The 23733-nt window shown below is 44.2% G+C and overlaps 1 protein-coding gene across 2 annotated transcripts in view; it reads left to right on the forward strand.

The window, feature by feature from the left end:
• PAX5 (paired box 5) overlaps window positions 1-23733 on the forward strand; it is a 517932-nt gene that overhangs the window by 229551 nt on the left and 264648 nt on the right. The gene's annotated exons all lie outside the window — the stretch shown is intronic.

The following is a 23733-nucleotide window of genomic DNA, read 5'->3' on the forward strand; positions in this document are numbered from 1 at the left end:
CAGGTCGGATGGGCGTCTCTGGTCCGCTGCGGCGCCTCCCATCTTCATTACAAAACGTCCGCTTCTGATCTTCGGCCACGGCTCCGGCACAGGCGTACTTTGCTCTGCCCTGTTGAGGGCAGAGGATAGTACTGCAGTGCGCAGGCGCCGGAAAGGTCAGAGGCCTGGCGCCTGCGCACTGCAGTACTTTGTCTGCCCTCAACAGGGCAGAGCAAAGTACGCCTGCGCTGGAGCCGTGGCTGAAGATCAGAAGAGGACGTCTTGTAATGAAGATGGGAGGCGCCGCAGCGGACCGGAGACGCCCGTTTGACCTGACCAGCTGCGGGGCCGCCCCTGGGTGAGTATAATATAACATCTTTTTCTCCTCTTTCAGGTAACATTGGGGGCTTATCTACAGCATTACAGAATGCTGTAGATAAGCCCCTGATGCCGGTGGGCTTACCTCACCCGCGAATTTCAGGGTGACAGGTTCCCTTTAACAAAAAAGTGTGAAACAATGGAAATTGTGTCTTACATTGTAGGTTCTTCAAAGTAGTCACCTTTTGCTTTGATGACTGCTTTGCACACTCTTGGCATTCTCTTGATGAGCTTCAAGAGGTAGTCTCCGTGAATGGTTTTCAATTCACAGGTATGCCCTGTCAGGTTTAATAAGTGGGATTTCTTGCCTTATAAATGGGGTTGGGACCATCAGTTGTGTTGTGCAGGAGTCTGGTGGATACACGCCTGATAGTCCTACTGAATAGACTGTTAGAATTTGTACTATGGCAAGAAAAAAGCAGCTAAGTAAAGAAAAACGAGTGGCCATCATTACTTTAAGGAATGAAGGTCAGTCAGTCTGAAAAATTGGGCAAATTTTGAAAGTGTCCCCAAGTGCAGTGGCAACAACCATCAAGTGCTACAAAGAAACTGGCTCACATGAGGACTGCCCCAGGAAAGGAAGACCAAGAGTCACCTCTGCTTCTGAGGATAAGTTTATCTGAGTCACCAGCCTCAGAAATTGCAGGTTAACAGCAGCTCAGATTAGAGACCAGGTCAATGCCACACAGAGTTCTAGCAGAGGACACATCTCTACAACAACTGTTAAGAGGAGACTTTGTGCAGCAGGCCTTCATGGTAAAATAGCTGCTAGGAAACCACTGCTAAGGACAGGCAACAAGCAGAAGAGACTTGTTTGGGCTAAAGAACACAAGGAATGGACATTAGACCAGTGGAAATCTGTGCTTTGGTCTGATGAGTCCAAATTTGAGATCTTTGGTTCCAACCACCGTCTTTGTGCGATGCAGAAAAGGTGAACGGATGGACTCTACATGCCTGGTTCCCCCCGTGAAGCATGGAGGAGGAGGTGTGATGGTGTGGGGGTGCTTTGCTGATGACACTGTTGGGGATTTATTCAAAATTGAAGGCATACTGAACCAGCATGGCTACCACAGCATCTTGCAGCGGCATGCTATTCCATCCGATTTGCATTTATTTGGACAATCATTTATTTTTCAACAGGACAATGACCCCAAACACACCTCCAGGCTGTGTAAGGGCTATTTGACCTAGAAGGAAAGTGATGGGGTGGTGTGCCAGATGACCTGGCCTCCACAGTCACCAGACCTGAACCCAATCGAGATGGTTTGGGTTGAGCTGGACCTCAGAGTGAAGGCAAAAGGGCCATCAAGTGCTAAGCATTTCTACGAACTCCTTCAAGATTGTTAGAAGACCATTCCCGGAGACTACGTCTTGATGCTCATCAAGAGAATGCCAAGAGACTTTGAAGAACCTACAATGTAAGACATAATTTCCATTGTTTCACACTTTTTTGTTAAGTATATAATTCCACATGTGTTAATTCATAGTTTTGGTGCCTTAAGTGTAAATGTACAATTTTCATAGTCATGAAAATACAGAAAAATCTTTAAATGAGAAGGTGTGTCCAAACTTTTTGTCTGTACTGTACATTAGAGCGTTGCGTTCAGTGCATAGGTGTAGAGGATTTCCCTGGTGCATATGCCAATCCTGTAAACACAATGGTCCAGATTCATCATTTGCATTAATTTAGTCACTTTCCTTTTTTGTCATGTGGCATTATTTGCCATTTTTCATACCAAATTAATCAAAATAGCACACGCGATTCATGAATTTGATGCCATGTCAAAAATGGTCTTTCTTGCCATCTTGAACTGTTTTTTTTTGGCGACTTTTGTCACCAAAAATTGCACCAGAGTTTTGGCATACTCAAAATACACCAGTTAGGGAGGCTGGAGTGAAGTTGTGCCAAATTTTGCAGCTTTTTGAAAAGTTGCAAATTGATGATTCAGGCTAAAACATGTGGAATTGCTAGAGTCAGCAGACAAAGCGGAAAAAAAAACATGTGAGCACATATAAACTAGACTTTAAAAAAGGTGCAAATAGAATACTTAATAGAGAGCAAACAATAAAAGGTGCAAAACATATAAAATTAGACAAAAAACAGGTGCAAAGGCAATGATGAATCAGGGGCAATGTGAACAGTGTCTAATGTTTTCCATCAAATATTAGAGTTGAGCTAATCTCTCAAAATTCAATTTGGTAATTTGGGCGAATTTTCCGGGAATTGGTGGAAAAATTATAAACCCTTAAGGTACCTTCACACATAACGATATCGTTAACGATATCGTTGTTTTTTGTGACGTAGCAACGATATCGTTAAGGAAATCGTTCTGTGTGACAGCGACCAACGATCAGGCCCCTGCTGGGAGATCGTTGGTCGCTGAGGAAAGTCCAGAACTTTATTTCGTCGTTGGACTCCCTGCAGACATCGCTGGATCGGCGTGTGTGACACTGATCCAGCGATGTCTTCACTGGTAACCAGGGTAAACATCGGGTTACTAAGCGCAGGGCCGCGCTTAGTAACCCGATGTTTACCCTGGTTACCAGCGTAAAAGTAAAAAAAAACAAACACTACATACTTACCTACCGCTGTCTGTCCCCGGCGCTCTGCTTCTCTGCACTCCTCCTGCACTGGCTGTGAGCGTCGGTCAGCCGGAAAGCAGAACGGTGACGTCAACGCTCTGCTTTCCGGCCGCTGTGCTCACAGCCAGTGCAGGAAAGCAGAGCGCCGAGGACAGACAGCTGAAGGTAAGTATGTAGTGTTTGTTTTTTTTACTTTTACGATGGTAACCAGGGTAAACATCGGGTTACTAAGCGCGGCCCTGTGCTTAGTAACCCGATGTTTACCCTGGTTACCGGCATCATTGGTCGCTGGAGAGCTGTCTGTGTGACAGCTCTCCAGCGACCAAACAGCGACGCTGCAGCGATTGACATCGTTGTCGGTATAGCTGCAGCGTCGCTGAGTGTGAAGGTACCTTAATACTCACTTCTTCTCAGCCCCCACTGTTGACGGGACACTCCACACTCCAATCTGGTCCTCCAGTCAAGTCTTCCTACTTCTTTTTGTCCCTCTGAGTCTTTCGAGAGCATCACCAATGCTGACTAGTTGCTTTGCTGACACATTGGACATGATGCATTTCCGACACTTTGCTTGATTTGCCAGCAAAGTACCACCAATTCTGATTCACTTGTATCCACAAATTCTGTGGAATTCTAAACATATTTAATTAGTTTAGGATGGATTCAATTGACTGTATTAAATGTTTTCCTGCATCAAATAATGTGTCCCCAAATTTCGATTACAAGTGTTTTCTGGGAAAAATGTTTCCCTCCCCCATTGAGTTTTGCTAGGTGAAAATAATAAACTAGATGATGTCACGACTACAGCAAACTTGTCAGCTGTAGCTGAAGATTATTAGCAGGAGATTATCATTGCCTGGACTACAACTCCCGTGAGCCCTGGTCCTACCATGCCCCCTCCTCTGATAAGCAGCTTACTGTCAATAGACAATGTACACAGAAAGCTGTGGTGTGGGCGGGGTAAGCTTTTTGAGCTCTGCGTCATGTTACATCTACAAACTCTGAGTGTGTCACATCTCCTGCACCCAATAAACGAAATGATACATCGTTGGAATCATGGTCTCTTTTCCTACATCATGATGCTCTCAGATGAGGTAGCAAAAACCTAGTGACAGATTCCTTTTAAGCAGCTCACCCAATAATTCATCAGTTAGTGTCTTTACTTTCTCGAGTCCATAGGTGTACTTTAGGAGTTGGTTTCTGAAAACGAAGTGTAGCTTTGCAAACTGTAGTTTCCCACATAGCATCTACAGTTGCAGGATTTCCCATATTGTTCCATGAAGAAAGCTGGAAGAACTGTTGTTCAGGGGGTGAGAAAACTGCTGAAAGGCTCATTAATAGTTTTTTTTTATTTTTAGCATGGGGAAGTGTGTCTACATTAGTCAAGAGGGCTGTGTGAATTTGGTCAAAAAGACTGATTGTGAGAGTTAACCCTTTGTGTGATGTCTTATTTTGTTGGTACTTTATGTTCTCCCTTCACTTTTGTACCATTTTGTACAATACCCCAGTTCTGGCATTATGTAAATAGGCATTCACAGAATAATTTGGACCATTATCGACCTTGGAATCATTTCATCCATTCCTACATACTTAGTGAGTAGATGATACATCATTACTAATGATTTAGTTTTCCACTTTCCTACATCTGGTTTATTAGCAATCTACGCTACATCTAAGGTAACATGAGTGTACTACTGGGCACCATCATGAGGCCCCGCCGTTACTGAACGGTGATGCTGTTTGGATTAATTAGAGCGGCTTCTGCAACTGACCACACAAATAAACTGTTTTGTTTGGCTGCTAATTTGTTGGATTTCTACAGCAAATTCTTTTATTCCCTGCAACAGTGAGAGGGAGAGAGAGCGCGAGCGAGACGGCTAGCTGAGAGGAATCCTTCCATATTTACTCTCAGTAGACTATTAAGCAACACAGGCTATTAATTTGCCTTTTGAGTCTTCACTAAAGCCCATAAAGGCGCACAGTTGTCAAATGGAGTTCATTTTAATTTCCTTTCAATCACAGTAAATTATTCAGGTGATAAATCAGCTGGGGCAGCTCCTGGCTGTAATAGAAACCCTAATTCCTGGCTAATTATCCAGCCCTTTGCTGCCAACAGATCAATACACTACAAAATAGAAAGGGCTGTAGGTCTGGAGCTGGATAGACAAAGAAAGAAAGACAGCTGGGAAAATTGTGTCATCAACCTGACCTTTCCTGAAGTTCAAAGGTCAACAGGGGTTAAACAGCACAGATTTTTTTAAGGAATGTGCCCACATTAAGATGCTGGCTGTTTCCGAATGATAGCAGAACAGTGTCATCCTCTACCAGCAATTGCATGGACTTGAAACGCGATGTCATTTGCTCATCATGCACGTGTCTAACTGGTTTGTCTGTTGGGATTAAGTAATTTTTTGTAACATAGATCAGAGTTGTTCATTCATCATGTCAGCTCTGCCCTTGACCTCAGCCCTTCAAGAGAGGGTCCAAGATTTTGCACCATGTGGCACCCGCTGCTTCTGTACTGACTTAAGAATTTCTATGCTAATTATTTTTAGTCCCTACATTGTATAAAATTATAATAAATGCCCAATAATTTATATTTTAATCTAAAGCTTCATGATGCTTCTGTTTATAAAAATATAGAATTGTCCTATATGCAAATAATATATATATATATATATATATATATATATATATATATATATATATATATATATATATATATATTCTGTATATATACAATCTCCAAATAATAAAATATGGGCAGTTTAGCAATATTTCCAAGGCTTTATTTAATTGTAATATTGTAACTAAACCTTCCCACTCTGTGTCTGTGTGTATATATTTATTAATATGTATACACTGCATACAAAAACATGTACATATACAGATGTGTTAGGGATAACCAAATTGATGTGATGCAAATCGTTACAAATGTAATTATATGAAACTCGCAGGTCTTGGTGAATCTGATGAATTTGCTAATCGATTTGGACAAATCACCCCCAAAAAGCTTGCCTCCTTTTTACTAGTTGCAGTAGATTGTATCAGTCACAGAAGGCTGACAGCCAGGTGTTATCACTTGGGTTTCCCTATAGTACCTTGCAGCTATCACATGGTATAGTACAGCCAATCATAATGGACTATCATAACCTGTATAAAAGCCTAGGCAGGAAATACAGCAGCTATTTTAGTGTGATTTTAGGATAGTGAGAGGGTGTCAGAGCAATACAGAAAAGAAGAGTAAACCATGGAATATTAGAAAAATACTACAGACAGTAATGTGTTGTATTACTACAGCACTTAAGAAGATGAGAGCAACAGTATGGGAATAATAAAATTGGTAGGGGGAGAATGAGATAGGAGTAGTGCTAGTAGCAGTGCCAAACTCTGTCTTGCCACATTTGAATTACAATTACACATTTCTTCATTCATAATGCAGTAGAAAGCACAAGCAAGACAGCACAAAAGTTTTTACAGAAAAAAAGTCTACGACCAGAGTCAGAAAGTGTGTACTGTACTGAGTATTTGCATTTGTTTATAATCATTTTTGCGAAGCGAGAAATAAATATTTTTCAAAAATACAAAATGAAATTCCCTAAAATCCAGACAATTAATTGCAACTGTGTGCCTCACACCTGTTTTACTAGTCAAATTTTACATGCCACACTAATACTGCATCCTGTTATCTGGCTTTTTTGGAGTTTATCTACCTAACATTTTTTATTTTGTAATTTTTGTCATTTTTAGAAAGGGTGTTAATGTTGTTGAAAAACAATATACCGTATATATTTTTTAAATATAGACATTTAACTGTGCAGCTCTATTTTTGCACACCTGTTATACTATTCAATTTGACAAATATAGATGCTGTGCACCCTGCTGCCTCACTTTGCTTTCTGTACATGTACATATCTATCTAGTATTTTTTTAATATAGCCTTTTTGCCAAGGGTTGAATATTTGTGGCAAAAACGATTGTTTAAAGATAATTATAGTGTTATAAAAATGAAAAAAGAAAGAAAAAGGGGCAATGGAAATGGATAAGAAAAAACAAAATGGAAGTCAGCTCACCTGGTCCGGTTTGTAGTACCTAGATAGGATTGCGCCTTGCGCGGATCCAGGCAGAGCAGTCATAAAAGTAACACAGGAAAAGGAAGTGTATTGATCCAGCGATGTAGGCTTTAGAGGAAAAGATAGCTTTTATTGAGCCAGGTACAGGTATAGGTATTTGGTCCACTAAATATGCTGTTAGAACATTGTCAGCAAAGGTACAGAGTTAATACCAATGCGTTTCAACCTGCGTCTTAATCATGGTCTGATTTTTTTGCTCTACTTTTCTTTGTGTTGTTCCAATAAATACAAAGGAAATGAACATATGTATAACAAAACATGTGTGATTACAATAATTTTCTGGGAGAAAAATTTTGCAACAATTTCAAGGGGGCCAACACTCGGCCATGACTGTATGTGTGTATGAGGAGTGCCTAAGCTTCTGTAGTACGGGGCACTGGAACATTCAGCGCTAACACACTGCCTCCTGCACCTTATGACTGTAAAATAAACAGTTTAAAAATGTAAAATAAACAGTGCCATAACAAATACAATGCTGATATATTAGATTATACTGGTTTGTATTTTGATTTTGCGATAGTAGATATATGAACAAATACAGATAATCTCTTGATCCTACTAGACCAGTATTTACATTTCTGCATAATGTGGAAACACACAAAATGTGCCGTGTAAAAGAAGACCCTTGCTTTGACTCTTCATTTGTAATCCAAGATCTCTCTCCATGTCATGAGATGCGCCGTTTCACCAGCTAATGTGCTGTAGACCCTTTAATGGCTTTCAAATGGTATTGACAGTAGGTCAAATGAATCGGTGCTGAATGTGACCTGCAAAGTAGTTCCAGGGCGCTGCCGTGATCTCGTCTTAAAGGACACACAACTAAAGTATGTCCAATAGAAATGCTAACACATTGCGGAAAGCTGATACTGCTGTATGCAAAGCGCTCCTCACACAGAAGCATTCCCCAGTAATGTATGGATATTGTTTAGCTGAAAGGATTATTTGATTTGTTAAGCTTTATTTAGAATCGCATCACATTTCAATAGATGAAATATTAATAGATTGTGGGTTAGGTCTTTTTCGTTTGCAATTCTATGCTTTATAAGGCAAATTAAAGGGCTGAGAAGCTGCTGTAAACAATTAGATATTTTGTATCTGAAATCACAGTAGTGAGGACATTGAGAATACTGGAGAAGGAATATTGACTTGCCTCCTGTCGCTTTTTTAGCTATGAAGAAAAGATGGATAGATAAATCTATAGCAAAACTAACAGGCCTGCTGACTTGCTTAACGAACTGCAAACTTAACGCCAGACCTGTTAATTTTTTGTGAAAGTCTGTGGTTCCCTATGTCGCTTGCATTATACATTTCAAGCGATAACTATTGATTTATAATTAGATTTTTTTTTTCTTTTTTGGAAGCATAACTAATTATTAAAGTACAATACTGTTATATGATCATCATATTCCACAGTATTTATGCATAGATTTAGAAATATTATTTTATCATCCATAAACATACAGGTAGAAATATGAAAAACTTTATACAAGGTTCTTTGTATGGTTTAATATGTGGATTGTAAATTTCCACGTTTATGCTTTGTTATAAAACTAGATTATTGAACATATGAAGAGCATTAATGGTATCTGGAAATGTTTTGCAGAATGATGCAATTTTGGGGTCAACAGTATCAACTGCTTAGGCACTGAAGACTATATAATAGAAATGTAGTATTATTCTGGATCGTGTGATAGCTCGGTCTATTCTTATTCTTGGTCCTCTTATACACACTACGGTCCTCAGACTCTTGCAATGTTTGCATCCAATATTGCCATGCTATTTTTCTTGGACATAACCAGTGGTTGTCCCATTAACCCCTTCCCGACCTTTGACGCATACGCTGCGTCATGAAAGTCGGTGCCATTCCGACCCATGACGCAGCATATGCGTCATGGAAAGATCGCGTCCCTGCAGATCGGGTGAAAGGGTTAACTCCCATTTCACCCGATCTGCAGGGACAGGGGGAGTGGTAGTTTAGTCCAGGGGGGGTGGCTTCACCCCCTCGTGGCTACGATCGCTCTGATTGGCTGTTGAAAGTGAAACTGCCAATCAGAGCGATTTGTAATATTTCACCTAAAAAAATGGTGAAATATTACAATCCAGCCATGGCCGATGCTGCAATATCATCGGCCATGGCTGGACACACTAATGTGCACCCACCCCACTCCTCCGATCGCCCCCCCAGCCCCCCGATCTGTGGTCCGCTCCCCTCGGTCCTGTGGTCCGCTCCCCCGTCCTCCTGTCCGCTCCCCCCGTGCTCCAATCACACCCCCCGCGCTCCAATCAAACCCCCCCCGAACTCCGATCCCCCCCCGCACAGCGATCCCCCCCCGCACAGCGATTTCCCCCCCCCGTGCTCCGATCCACCCGCCCGCACAGCGATCCACCCGCCCGCACAGCGATCCCCCACTCCGTGCTCCAATCCACCCCCCGCGTGTTCCGATCCACCCCCCCGTGCTCCGACGCCCCCCCCCCCCCGTGCCCTGATCTCCCCCCCTTATACTTAACTGGCCTCCCGGGGACCGTCCGTCTTCTTTCCTGGGCGCCGCCATCTTCCAAAATGGCGGGCGCATGTGCAGTGCGCCCGCCGAATCTGCCGGCCGGCAGATTCGTTCCAGAGTGAATTTTGATCACTGAGATATAACCTATCTCAGTGATCAAAATAAAAAAAAAAAGTAAATGACCCTTTGTCACCCCCATAGGTAGGGACAATAAAAAAAATAATTTTTTTTTTCCCACTAAGGTTGGGGTAAGAACTAGGGTTAGGGGTAGGGGTAGGGTTAGGGTTAGGGGTAGGGTTAGGGGTAGGGTTAGGGGTAGGGTTAGGGGTAGGGTTAGGGGTAGGGTTTCGGTATGTGCACACGTATTCTGGTCCTCTGCGGATTTTTCCGCAGAGGATTTGATAAATCCGCAGTGCTAAACCGCTGCGGATTTATGGCGGATTTACCATGTTTTTTCTGCGCATTTCAATGCGGTTTTACAACAGCGATTTTCTATTTGAGCAGTTGGAAAACCGCTGCGGAATCCGCAGAAAGAAGTGACATGCTGCAGAATGTAAACCGCTGCGTTTCCGTGCAGTTTTTCCGCAGCATGTGTACAGCGATTTTTGTTTTCCATAGGTTTGCATTGAACTGTAAACTCATGGGAAACTGCTGCGGATCCGCAGCGTTTTCCGCAGCGTGTGCACATACCTTTAGAATTAGGCTATGTGCACACGGTGCGGATTGGCCGCTGCGGATCCGCAGCAGAGTTCCATCAGGTTTACAGTACCATGTAAACATATGAAAAACCAAATCCGCTGTGCCCATGGTGCGGAAAATACCACGCGGGAACGCTGCGTTGTATTTTCCGCAGCATGTCAATTCTTTGTGCGGATTCCGCAGCGTTTTACACCTGTTCCTCAATAGGAATCCCAGGTGAAATCCGGACAAAAAACACTGGAAATCCGCGGTAAATCCGCAGGTAAAACGCAGTGCCTTTTACCCGCGGATTTTTCAAAAATGGTGCTGAAAAATCTCATACAAATCCGCAACGTTGGCACATAGCCTTAGGGCTAGGGTTGGGTTGGAATTAGGGTTGTGGTTAGGGTTAGGGGTGTGTTGGGGTTACAGGTGTGTTGGGGTTAGGGTTGTGATTAGGGTTACGGCTACAGTTGGGATAAGGGTTAGGGGTGTGTTGGGGTTAGTGTTGGAGGTAGAATTGAGGGGTTTCCACTGTTTAGGCACATCAGGGGGTCTCCAAACGCAACATGGCGCCACCATTGATTCCAGCCAATCTTGTATTCAAAAAGTCAAATGGTGCTCCCTCAATTCCGAGCCCCGACGTGTACCCAAACAGTGGTTTACCCCCACATATGGGGTACCAGCATACTCAGGACAAACTGCGCAACAATTACTGGGGTCCAATTTCTCCTGTTACCCTTGTGAAAATAAAGAAATGCTTGCTAAAACATCATTTTTGAGGAAAGAAAAATGATTTTTTATTTTCACGGCTCTGCGTTGTAAACGTCTGTGAAGCACTTGGGGGTTCAAAGTGCTCACCACATATCTAGATAAGTTCCTTGGGGGTCTAGTTTCTAAAATGGGGTCACTTGTGGGGGGTTTCTACTGTTTAGCCACATCAGGGGCTCTGCAAACGCAACGTGATGCCCGCAGAGCATTCCATCAAAGTCTGCATTTCAAAACGTCACTACTTCAATTCCGAGCCCCGGCATGTGCCCAAACAGTAGTTTACCCCCATATATGGGGTATCACCGTACTCAGGAGAAACTGGACAACAAATATTGGGGTCAAATTTCTCCTGTTACCCTTGGGAAAATTAAAAAATTCTGGGCTAAATAATTATTTTTGAGGAAAGAAAACGTATTTATTATTTTCACGGCTCTGCATTATAAACTTCTGTGAAGCACTTGGGGGTTCAAAGTGCTCACCACACATCTAGATAAGTTCCTTTTGGGGTCTAGTTTCCAAAATGGGGTCACTTGTGGGGGGTTTCTACTGTTAAGCCACATCAGGGGCTCTGCAAACGCAACGTGACGCCCACAGAGCATTCCATCAAAGTCTGCATTTCAAAACGTCACTACTTCACTTCCGAGCCTCGGCATGTGCCCAAACAGTGGTTTACCCCCACATATGGGGTATCAGCGTACTCAGGAGAAACTGGACAACAACTTTTGGGATCCAATTTCTCCTGTTACCCTTGGGAAAATAAAAAATTCTGGGCTAAATAATTATTTTTGAGGAAAGAAAACGTATTTATTATTTTCACGGCTCTGCATTATAAACTTCTATGAAGCACTTGGGGGTTCAAAGTGCTCACCACACATCTAGATAAGTTCCTTTCGGGGTCTAGTTTCCAAAATGGGGTCACTTGTGGGGGGTTTCTACTATTAAGCCACATCAGGGGCTCTGCAAACGCAACGTGACACCCACAGAGCATTCCATCAAAGTCTGCATTTCAAAATGTCACTACTTCACTTCCGAGCCCCGGCATGTGCCCAAACAGTGGTTTACCCCCACATATGGGGTATCATCGTACTCAGGAGAAACTGGACAACAACTTTTGGGGTCAAATTTCTCCTGTTACCCTTTGTAAAATAAAAAATTGCAGGCTAAAAGATCATTTTTGAGAAAATAATTTTTTTATTTTCATGGCTCTGCGTTATAAACTTCTGTGAAGCACTTGGGGGTTCAAAGTCCTCACCACACATCTAGATTAGTTCCTTTGGGGGTCTAGTTTCCAAAATGGGGTCATTTCTGGGGGATCTCCAATGTTTAGGCACACAGGGGCTCTCCAAACGTGACATGGTGTCCGCTAAAGAGTGGAGCCAATTTTTGATTCAAAAAGTCAAATGGCGCTCCTTCCCTTCCAAGCCCTGCCGTGCGCCCAAACAGTGGTTTACCCCCACATATGAGGTATCAGCGTACTCAGGACAAATTGGACAACAATATTTGGGGTCCAATTTCTCCTATTATCCTTGGCAAAATAGGAAATTCCAGGCTAAAAAATCATTTTTGAGGAAAGAAAAATTATTTTCATGGCTCTGCGTTATAAACTTCTGTGAAGCACCTGGGGGTTTAAAGTGCTCAATATGCATCTAGATAAGTTCCTCGGGGGGTCTAGTTTCCAAAATGGGGTCACTTGTGGGGGAGTGCCAATGTTTAGGCACACAGGAGCTCTCCAAACGCGACATGATGTCCGCTAACGATGGAAATAATTTTTCATTCAAAAAGTCAAATGGCGCTCCTTCCCTTCTGAGCCTTACCATGTGCCCAAACAGTGGTTTACCCCCACATATGAGGTATCGGCGTACTCGGGAGAAATTGCCCAACAAATTTTATGATCCATTTTATCCTACTGCCCATGTGAAAATGAAAAAATTGAGGCAAAAAGAATTTTTTTGTGAAAAAAAAGTACTTTTTCATTTTTACAGATCAATTTGTGAAGCACCTGAGGGTTTAAAGTGCTCACTAGGCATCTAAATAAGTTCCTTGGGGGGTCTAGTTTCCAAAATGGGGTCACTTGTGGGGGAGTGCCAATGTTTAGGCACACAGGAGCTCTCCAAACGCGACATGGTGTCCGCTAACGATGGAAATAATTTTTCATTCAAAAAGTCAAATGGCGCTCCTTCCCTTCCGAGCCTTACCATGTGCCCAAACAGTGGTTTACCCCCACATATGAGGTATCGGCGTACTCAGGAGAAATTGCCCAACACATTTTAGGATCCATTTTATCCTGTTGCCCATGTGAAAATGAAAAAATTGAGGCTAAAAGAATTTTTTTGTGAAAAAAAAAGTACTTTTTCATTTTTACGGATCAATTTGTGAAGCACCTGGGGGTTCAAAGTGCTCACTATGCATCTAGGTAAGTTCCTTGGGGCGTCTAGTTTCCAAAATGGGGTCACTTGTGGGGGAGCTCCAATTTTTAGGCACACGGGGGCTCTCCAAACGTGACATGGTGTCCGCTAAAGAGTGGAGCCAATTTTTGATTCAAAAAGTCAAATGGCGCTCCTTCCCTTTCAAGCCCTGCCGTGCGCCCAAACAGTGGTTTACCCCCACATATGAGGTATCAGCGTACTCAGGACAAATTGGACAACAACTTTCATGGTTCAGTTTCTCCTTTTACCATTGGGAAAATAAAAAAATTGTTGCTAAAAGATAATTTTTGTGACTAAAAAGTTAAATGTTCATTTTTTCCTTCCATGTTGCTTCTGCTGCTGTGAAGCATCTGAAGGGTTAATAAACTTCTTGAATGTGGTTTTGAGTACCTTGAGGGGTGCAGTTTTTAGAATGGTGTCACTTTTGGGTATTTTCAGCCATATAGACCCCTCAAACTGACTTCAAATGTGAGGTGGTCCCTAAAAAAAATGGTTTTGTAAATTTCGTTGTAAAAATGAGAAATCGCTGGTCAAATTTTAACCCTTATAACTTCCTAACAAAAAAAAATTTTGTTTCCAAAATTGTGCTGATGTAAAGTAAACATGTGGGAAATGTTATTTATTAACTATTTTGTGTCACATATCTCTCTGGTTTAACAGAATAAAAATTCAAATTGTGAAAATTGCGAAATTTTCAAAATTTTCGCCAAATTTCCATTTTTATCACAAATAAACGCAGAATTTATTGACCTAAATTTACCACTAACATGAAGCCCAATATGTCACGAAAAAACAATCTCAGAACCGCTAGGATCCGTTGAAGCGTTCCTGAGTTATTACCTCATAAAGGGACACTGGTCAGAATTGCAAAAAACGGCAAGGTCTTTAAGGTCAAAATAGGTTGGGTCATGAAGGGGTTAAAGTGAATTTGTCAGTTTTTCTGACGTCTGTTTTACCTAATAAATATATTCCACATAAAATAGCAATTCTCAAACAACTTTCTTTCAGACTCAATGTTGAGTCATTCCTTTGCTTGCTAGAAATGTATGAAGAAATTGACATTTGGAATAGATGTGTCCCATGCACCACCCTGTTGGCCGTGCACTACTCCACTTGTCCAGGCACACTTGGTGCAACCCTCCACAAGGTTGTAACAATACAGAGAAATCCAGGAACCAGGGCACCAGAAGTTCTCCTTTATTAGTACAGAAAATTCACAACATTTCGATCAGGCAGGGCCTTTATCAAGCCATAAAACAATGCATAACTCTCTTTTTTATGGCTTGATAAAGGCTCTGCGTGACCCAAATATTGTGATTTTTGCTGTTGTAATAAAGTTACTACAAGGAGGACGGCGGGTGTCCTGATTCCTGGATTTCTCTGACATTTGGCTTACTAGTTGGAGGTGTGATCCAGCCTTTGCTGCCAATGCCAGACTGTGTAAGGACACACCCTTTTGATAGGGGGAATGGTAACACCCAGTTGTCAATTTATTCATAATTTTCCCAAAAGAACAATAGAAGAATGCAGACTAAGAAAGAAGTGCTCCAGAAACTTTTTTTTTTTATTGGGAATGCAAGTACTTACTAACACAGACATGACAGTAGGGCTTAATGCATGCTAGTTGCCCTTTTTCCTATCAAGCAATACAATATACATTTCAATTACATCATCCTGGTTTCAAGAACTGCAGCAATTATATGCAGATATACTATTATTATTTATAGATATATTATTTATTTACTCCGAGCTCTCATTTATATTAAATAGTTCGGAATCCTTACCCTTCCATCCCTCTTTCATGGTAGAGTCATACCATATTTGTTTGAATGTATGTTAGCAGATTAACAGATACCACTGGAAATCTGTGATCAAATATTTATATGCCTATCCAGTATTGCATTAACACTAGATTAATGTTAAAGGATCACAAGAAACCCCCCCCAAAACAAATAGAAACCTAGGATAAGCATTATTAATGATTACAGATGATTGTAATGACTTACATAGTTAGATAGTTAAATAGTTACATAGTTGAGAAAAGACACACTTCCATCTAGGTCAATGGGAAAAGATAAAGAGAATGGGATTTAGATACATGAACAATGCATGATCCATTCTGCCCTAAAAAGCAAGATTTTCCCTCATGATCCCAAGCGTCAATCAATTGCATCAATATTCGGAACAAGAATTTTAGACAATTACATAAATATTTATGTTATTTTTCTTCTTCTAAAAACAGCATCTAAGACTTTCTTGAAACCATTGATAGACCAACCACACCCCCTCCTGTGATAAGCAGCTCACTGTCAATAGACAATGCACATAAAAAGCTGTGGAGTGTACAACACTGTAATACAAGGATAAGGATTGTAGAAGCGTGACGGCGGTGGGGGTGGTTTTCTTGTTATGGGAGGGGGAAGGGATGTGTTTGGTGTATATACATTTATTAAAAAATGGGGAAAGTATTATCATTTGTACTCTAATGCAAGTTATGTATGTAATGTTATCCTTTCTGCTTTCTTCAATAAAAAGTATTTGATTTAAGAAAAAAAAAGTCTGTGTCACAACTGCTGGTAGTATTACCATTATATCCTATTAAACTTAAGCTCCTGAGACATTTCGGAGATGATCTATTATCTCCGGGAAAAGTTGTATCTAGTCTTTGATTTTCATCTGCAGTGGCTGTATATGGATTATATAAGTATTACATACCGGTACTGAGTCCCTCACAGGGGAAGTTGATCCTTACGAGCTACACTGTCTTGCTTACAGAAGAAGGCTACTTAACTGGGGTCTTCACTCTAAAAAAAAAGTCATATAACATAATAGGACATTTACTAAAAATCCAAGGCACTGGGTATCTTTCTTTCACAAAAATTATTTTTATTGACCCCAGTGTACACACTTGAAAAAATAGCAATATTTCAGCCTTGCAAAAAAGTGTCTTGGCTTGACATAGGCCCTGAATGGCTGAAACATTGCTATTTTTTCTTGTGTGTACACTGGTGTCAATAAAAATAATTTCTGTGGAAGGAAGATACTTGGATTTTTGGAGTACGTGCAATTTTTACAACCCATTGGTTGCAAGTCTGCATAGGACACAGAGTGTTGCATGGGATATACCTTACATCAATAATAGGACAGAAAGACAAGGATAGGCACCTTTAAATGCTTTTTGACAAGCAACTGCTTTGGAATAGAGGGGTTCGGCTGTTAGCATTTTACTTGACTACTAAAGTGTATTTTGCCAACTTGAAAGTTATGCTTTAGGTTAGGGAATGTTAGGGGTCGAGTTCCCGCTTCTGCACAGGGGGAATCTCGAGCCGCCTCCGCTGCGGTCTCCCATTCTTGTCCAGCCGCAGTGGAGTCTGCTCAGCAAAGACGTCGGTCCCAGCGTCTTGCTCATCCTCACTCTGTTCTGAGAGTTACTGCTGCTTCTCCAGTCTCTGCCATTAAAGTCAATGCTGGTCAGCAGCGAGCGGACTTCCCTGGGACTAAGTCCTTGTCTGCACGTACTGAGCATGCCCAGCATAAGGTCTCCCGTTGGAGATCGAGGGTCATGTGCTCAGGCTCTGCAGCACATTCCATTGGTCCTCTTTGCAGGCCCTGGAAGGGCAAAGGTGCTGTGGCCTCTTCCTGTGCTGCTGCTATATAAACTGCGCATGACCGCACGGCCATGCGCTAGTATTATCTGACAATTGCTTATGTGTGTATGTTGTGAGTGCAAGTCGTCCTTGGAAACCCCTACCCTATTGAATGTCTGTTCGCGGAAGGTGTATGGCTGCTATCTAGCGCCCGACTTAGCCTACAGCACTAAACACACATCTCAGCGTCCTGTAGCTGTGCCTGCCAGTACGGCGCCGTGCGCCTGCCTTGCGCTTTCCATACCCGAGTCTGGGTGGTTAGTGGCGTCCGTTAGTGCGGCATCGCTTGCACTCTTGTGCACTTATATTTCTTAAGGTTCTCTACACACCCAGTTGCGGTGTTACGCCAGCAAGGGTCTAATCGGGCTTCAATCCCTTCTGGGGTTAAGTCCGCTGACCACTTGCTCGCGCACTAGTGCGGTACTGCGGTCCTGTGAATTAACAGGATCGCTTTCTTCACGCTGGGTGAGGTTTAACCCACGCGTGTATACTTTAGTGTACCGCCATATTGTCTGCAAATTGCTAGCAGCAGGTTCTCACTTGCACCGTGGACCCCGGACTACGAACGCACCTTTATCATCTGTCTAGGTGCATTCCGCCAGTCCTAACAGAATACTAGCGCCAGGGTCTGGCTAGTAAAAATGGCGGACGACCAGCGTTTACAGCGGTACATCCAGCAGCTGGAGGGAAGGTTGGCGGCTCTTGAGCGTACAACCTCAGCTGTGGATGTCACTGCTGTAGCTGTGCAGGCTGCAAGTGTAGCCGCCGCCAGTTTGTCCACTGCCACCCCTGCTCCGACTTTATCCCGTCTCCCACTACCTGACAAGTTTGCTGGCGACAGCAAACATTGTCGTGGATTCGTGAGTCAGTGCTCTATACATCTTGAGCTCCTGGCGTCACGTTTTCCTACGGAGCGGGCGAGAGTGGGATTTATCCTATCTCTCTTGTCGGGCAGGGCGTTGGAGTGGGCAACGCCACTCTGGGAGCGAGATGATCGTGTGGTACAGAGTGCTCCTCTCTTCTTGGACACTCTGAAGCAGGTCTTTTTAGGGCCTCGGGTTACCCACGACACCGCACTCCAATTGTTGTCCATTACACAGGGTACCTCCGTGGTCAGCCAGTTTGCCATTCAGTTCCGGACTCTAGCTTCAGAGTTAGAGTGGCCAGACAAAGTTCTTATTCCGGTGTTCTGGAGGGGACTGGCAGACCACGTGAAAGACGCCTTGGCCACTAGGGAGATACCGGCCACACTGGAGGAACTTATTTCCGTGTCTACCCGCATCGACCTCCGTTTTCACGAGCGGAGGTTGGAGCGGACCCAGTGTAGGCAGAGGTTTCGGCTGGCTCCAACTTTCGCCAGACCTCTGGAATCTCCTGTCTTGGCGTCAGATTCTCATGAGGCCATGGAGGTTTCTCGAGCGGGACCTAAATCTCTAGCCGCTCGAGTACCCGTAGTTTGTAATAACTGTCGACAACATGGACATTACGCCAATAAATGTCCGCGGCGGTCGGGAAACGATCGCGTCTAGTGGCCATTGGGGGAGGTTCACTAGACACAGCAGCATTCTCCTCCAAACTGTCCTTTAAAGGGACAATCCTGTTAGGCTCCTCCACTCTTACAGTCGACCTTTGTGTGGATTCAGGAGCAGAGGGAAGTTTCATGTCCTCTGCTTTTGCTACACGTCATGCTATACCACTGGTCATGCTCGCCAAACCAATAACGGTTAGAGTTGTGAATGGGGCAACACTCCCACTGCAAATCACGCACCAGACAGTCCCGTTATCGCTGTCCATGTCTCCTTCCCACCAGGAGATTATTTCCCTTCTTGTCCTTCCTGAGGGAATGGATGAGATTTTGCTGGGAATACCCTGGCTCCGTTTCCACTCGCCACATATTGAGTGGTCCTCAGGGAAAATATTGGGCTGGAGTAAGTCATGTTTGGGCAGATGTGTGAGTGAGTGTGTACAGGTCTCTACTACCCAGGTACCCGCAGATCTCTCGTCGCTTCCCAGGTATTATTGGTGTTATGCAGACGTGTTCTCTAAAAAGGCTGCTGAGACTCTACCGCCCCATCGCCCTTACGACTGTCCTATCGACCTCTTGCCGGGAACTGAACCTCCTAGGGGAAGGGTATATCCCCTCTCTCTCCCTGAGACGGAGGCTATGTCTCAATACATTCAGGAGAATTTAGCAAGAGGATTTATAAGGAAGTCAGTGTCTCCGGCAGGGGCGGGATTCTTCTTCGTGCAGAAGAAGAACGGAGAGTTACGTCCTTGCATCGATTACAGGGGTCTCAATGCTATCACCATTAAGAATAAATACCCGTTGCCCCTGATATCGGAGCTCTTTGACAGGTTAAGGGGAGCTAAAATATTCACCAAGTTAGATCTGCGGGGTGCCTACAATCTGATTCGTATCCGTGAGGGGGACGAGTGGAAGACGGCTTTCAATACCAGGGATGGACACTATGAGTACCTGGTGATGCCTTTCGGGCTCTGTAATGCCCCAGCCGTTTTTCAGGACTTCGTCAATGATATCTTCCGGGATATGCTTTCTACCTCGGTCGTAGTCTATCTGGATGATATTCTCATCTTTTCTCCAGATATTGACTCCCACCGGAGAGATGTTGGCAGAGTCTTCGAACTCTTACGGGCAAATTCCTTGTATGCAAAGTTGGAGAAGTGTGTGTTTGAACAGGAGTCCTTGCCTTTCCTGGGCTATATTGTCTCGGCCCAGGGATTGGCTATGGATCCTGCCAAACTACAAGCAGTGATGGACTGGCAGGAACCCCATTCTCTTAAAGCGGTGCAGCGCTTTATGGGGTTCATAAATTACTATCGCCAGTTCATTCCCCACTTTTCAACTTTGGTAGCTCCCTTGGTATCCCTCACCAAGAAGGGAGCGAATCCCAAATTGTGGTCCGAAGGGGTCTCCAAGGCCTTCTCTTCTATAAAGACCCATTTTGCCAGCGCTCCTATCTTACATCGTCCCGATGTGGGTAAGCCATTCCTTTTGGAAGTGGATGCCTCATCCGTTGGTGCTGGAGCAGTCCTCTATCAAAAGGATGCTCAGGGTCGGAAGCATCCATGCTTCTTTTTCTCTAAGACCTTCACACCAGCGGAGAGAAATTACTCCATCGGGGATAGAGAGTTGTTGGCAATGAAGTTGGCCTTTTCTGAGTGGAGACATCTCTTGGAGGGTGCCCGATTCCCATTCCAGGTTTTCACGGATCACAAGAATTTGGTCTATTTACAAACAGCCCAGCGGCTGAATTCTCGTCAGGCCAGATGGTCCTTGTTTTTCTCCCGGTTCCACTTTACCCTACATTATCTCGCCGGGGAGAAGAACATTCGTGCCGACGCTCTCTCTCGCTCCTTCGTGTCAGCTGAGGAGGAGGAGGACGAGCCTCGGCTCATTGTCCCTTCGGAGAGTCTGAGAACTGTAGCTCCGGTTTCGCTGGAGTCTGTGCCCCCGGGCAAGACTTTTGTTCCCATCAATTTGCGTCCGGAGGTTCTCTCTTGGGCTCATTCGTCCAGAGTGGGTGGACACTTTGGGGCTAAAAGGACCTCTGAGCTACTGGCGAGGACGTACTGGTGGCCACATATGGTTCGTGACGTCGGAGACTACGTTCGGGCATGTGTCTCTTGTGCCAAGAATAAGTCTTCCCGACAACGGCCAGCTGGTTTGTTATACCCTCTGCCGGTGGCAGACAGGCCCTGGGAAATGGTCGGGATGGATTTTGTTGTGGGTTTGCCCAAGTCTCGTGGCTGTACCATTATTTGGGTAATCACCGACCATTTTTCTAAAATGGTGCATTTGGTGCCACTTCCCCGGTTACCTTCTGCACGGGCCTTGGCAGCGTTGTTTGTCAAACACATCTTTCGTCTTCACGGTATGCCAGACAAAATTGTCAGTGACCGAGGTCCCCAGTTTGCGTCTCGGTTCTGGAGAGAGCTTTGTCGTCTTCTCAGTATCGAGTTGAATCTCTCTTCGGCTTATCATCCCGAGACGAATGGGTTGGTAGAGAGAGCCAACCAGACCTTGGTCACATATCTGCGACATTTTGTTTCTGCTAAGCAGGATGACTGGGCATCTTTGCTACCGTGGGCGGAGTTTGCTCTTAACAATGCTGTCGCTGATTCCACTGGACAGACTCCATTCCTCCTTAACTATGGTCAGCATCCGAGGGTACCTGTGCCCATGCCCATGTCTTCCGCCGATTCCAGGGTGGCAGACTGGGCTGTGGAGGCACGGGACATTTGGGATCGCACTCAGGATGCTATTCAGGCTTCCAAGGAGAGAATGAGGTCCTCCGCCGATGCACATCGGCGCCCCGCTCCAACCTTTGCTCCTGGCGACTTAGTGTGGCTCTCCGCCCGTAACATCAGGCTGCGAGTTGAGTCCACCAAGTTTGCACCTCGCTACTTAGGTCCTTTTAAGGTCCTCGAACAGGTTAATCCTGTGGTTTACCGTCTGGCCCTTCCTCCACGCCTGGGTATCACCGACACCTTTCACGTGTCCCTCCTTAAGCCCGTCTACATGTCCCGGTTTTCTGAGTCATCTACTGAGACGTCGGGTTCGTCTACGGACGATTACGAGGTGAACGCGATCTTGGGGTACAAGGTGGTTCGTGGCAAAAAATTTTATTTAGTGGACTGGAGGGGTTACGGCCCTGAGGATAGATCCTGGGAGCCTGCTGAGCACATTCGGGCTCCGCAGCTCATTGCTGCCTTCGAACGTAGCGAGGCCCAAGGAGGGGGGGGCCCTAGGAGGGGGGGTAATGTTAGGGGTCGAGTTCCCGCTTCTGCACAGGGGGAATCTCGAGCCGCCTCCGCTGCGGTCTCCCATTCTTGTCCAGCCGCAGTGGAGTCTGCTCAGCAAAGACGTCGGTCCCAGCGTCTTGCTCATCCTCACTCTGTTCTGAGAGTTACTGCTGCTTCTCCAGTCTCTGCCATTAAAGTCAATGCTGGTCAGCAGCGAGCGGACTTCCCTGGGACTAAGTCCTTGTCTGCACGTACTGAGCATGCCCAGCATAAGGTCTCCCGTTGGAGATCGAGGGTCATGTGCTCAGGCTCTGCAGCACATTCCATTGGTCCTCTTTGCAGGCCCTGGAAGGGCAAAGGTGCTGTGGCCTCTTCCTGTGCTGCTGCTATATAAACTGCGCATGACCGCACGGCCATGCGCTAGTATTATCTGACAATTGCTTATGTGTGTATGTTGTGAGTGCAAGTCGTCCTTGGAAACCCCTACCCTATTGAATGTCTGTTCGCGGAAGGTGTATGGCTGCTATCTAGCGCCCGACTTAGCCTACAGCACTAAACACACATCTCAGCGTCCTGTAGCTGTGCCTGCCAGTACGGCGCCGTGCGCCTGCCTTGCGCTTTCCATACCCGAGTCTGGGTGGTTAGTGGCGTCCGTTAGTGCGGCATCGCTTGCACTCTTGTGCACTTATATTTCTTAAGGTTCTCTACACACCCAGTTGCGGTGTTACGCCAGCAAGGGTCTAATCGGGCTTCAATCCCTTCTGGGGTTAAGTCCGCTGACCACTTGCTCGCGCACTAGTGCGGTACTGCGGTCCTGTGAATTAACAGGATCGCTTTCTTCACGCTGGGTGAGGTTTAACCCACGCGTGTATACTTTAGTGTACCGCCATATTGTCTGCAAATTGCTAGCAGCAGGTTCTCACCTGCACGGTGGACCCCGGACTACGAACGCACCTTTATCATCTGTCTAGGTGCATTCCGCCAGTCCTAACAGGGAATAACTTCCTGATTGTTAAGTGTCCAACTTCTGGTTCCTTCTTGTGATCCAGAGTATAGAGCACTGCAGAACCCTGTCTTAACGGACTAGAGGTTGGGCATACACACCTCTACTACATTCGTTGTCTGTGAGACTGTTGGAGTTAGCTAAGCACTTTACTCTAATTTCCCAGGCAGTCCCATAAAGAATAAATAGAGTGGAGGCATGCATGCTATACCTCCGCTGCATTCAGATGAGACTCTGCAGAGCCTTGTACTGATTATCGCATTGAGTATTAATGGTTGGATATCAAGTAATCAGTGAGTTTTAAATGTAAAAAATGAATAAAAAATGAAGCAAAGAAAAGGTATGTGATGCATGAATACATTATAAGCCGTGTTCCTACCTTTCATAAGATATGCCATGGAACAGGTCCATCAGCCCATTGGTCATCCATGGAAAAAAAACAAGTATTTAACAATTGCATTTTTATGGTTGTTTTTATTCCATTGTGTTGTTTTATTTCTTGCATATGTAATTTTGGAATCATTAGTTGGAAAAAGCATAGCATAGTCTTGGTGTCTATAAACTAATATTTTTGTACATGTCCCTGTGCACTTGATGTCTGCATAATATAATAATCATTTATTGCAAATAATATATGTAATCTTAATTTTATTTAAACTGTCAATCTTATACAAAATTATATGTAATCATTTAAATATTTGGGCATTGTTTAGCATTAAACTGCATGAATCAATGACGTTATTGGAAAATGTAAATGTTATCTTAAATGAAGAGACACCAACAGTTTCAGTGTAGAATTTCCAATAAGAAAATAAATAAGAACACGATCAGAACACGATCACAATGGGGTGATCTGGTTCTGAACATTACCTT

This window comes from Ranitomeya imitator, chromosome 1, assembly GCF_032444005.1.
Source record: "Ranitomeya imitator isolate aRanImi1 chromosome 1, aRanImi1.pri, whole genome shotgun sequence".
Taxonomy (NCBI): domain Eukaryota; kingdom Metazoa; phylum Chordata; class Amphibia; order Anura; family Dendrobatidae; genus Ranitomeya; species Ranitomeya imitator.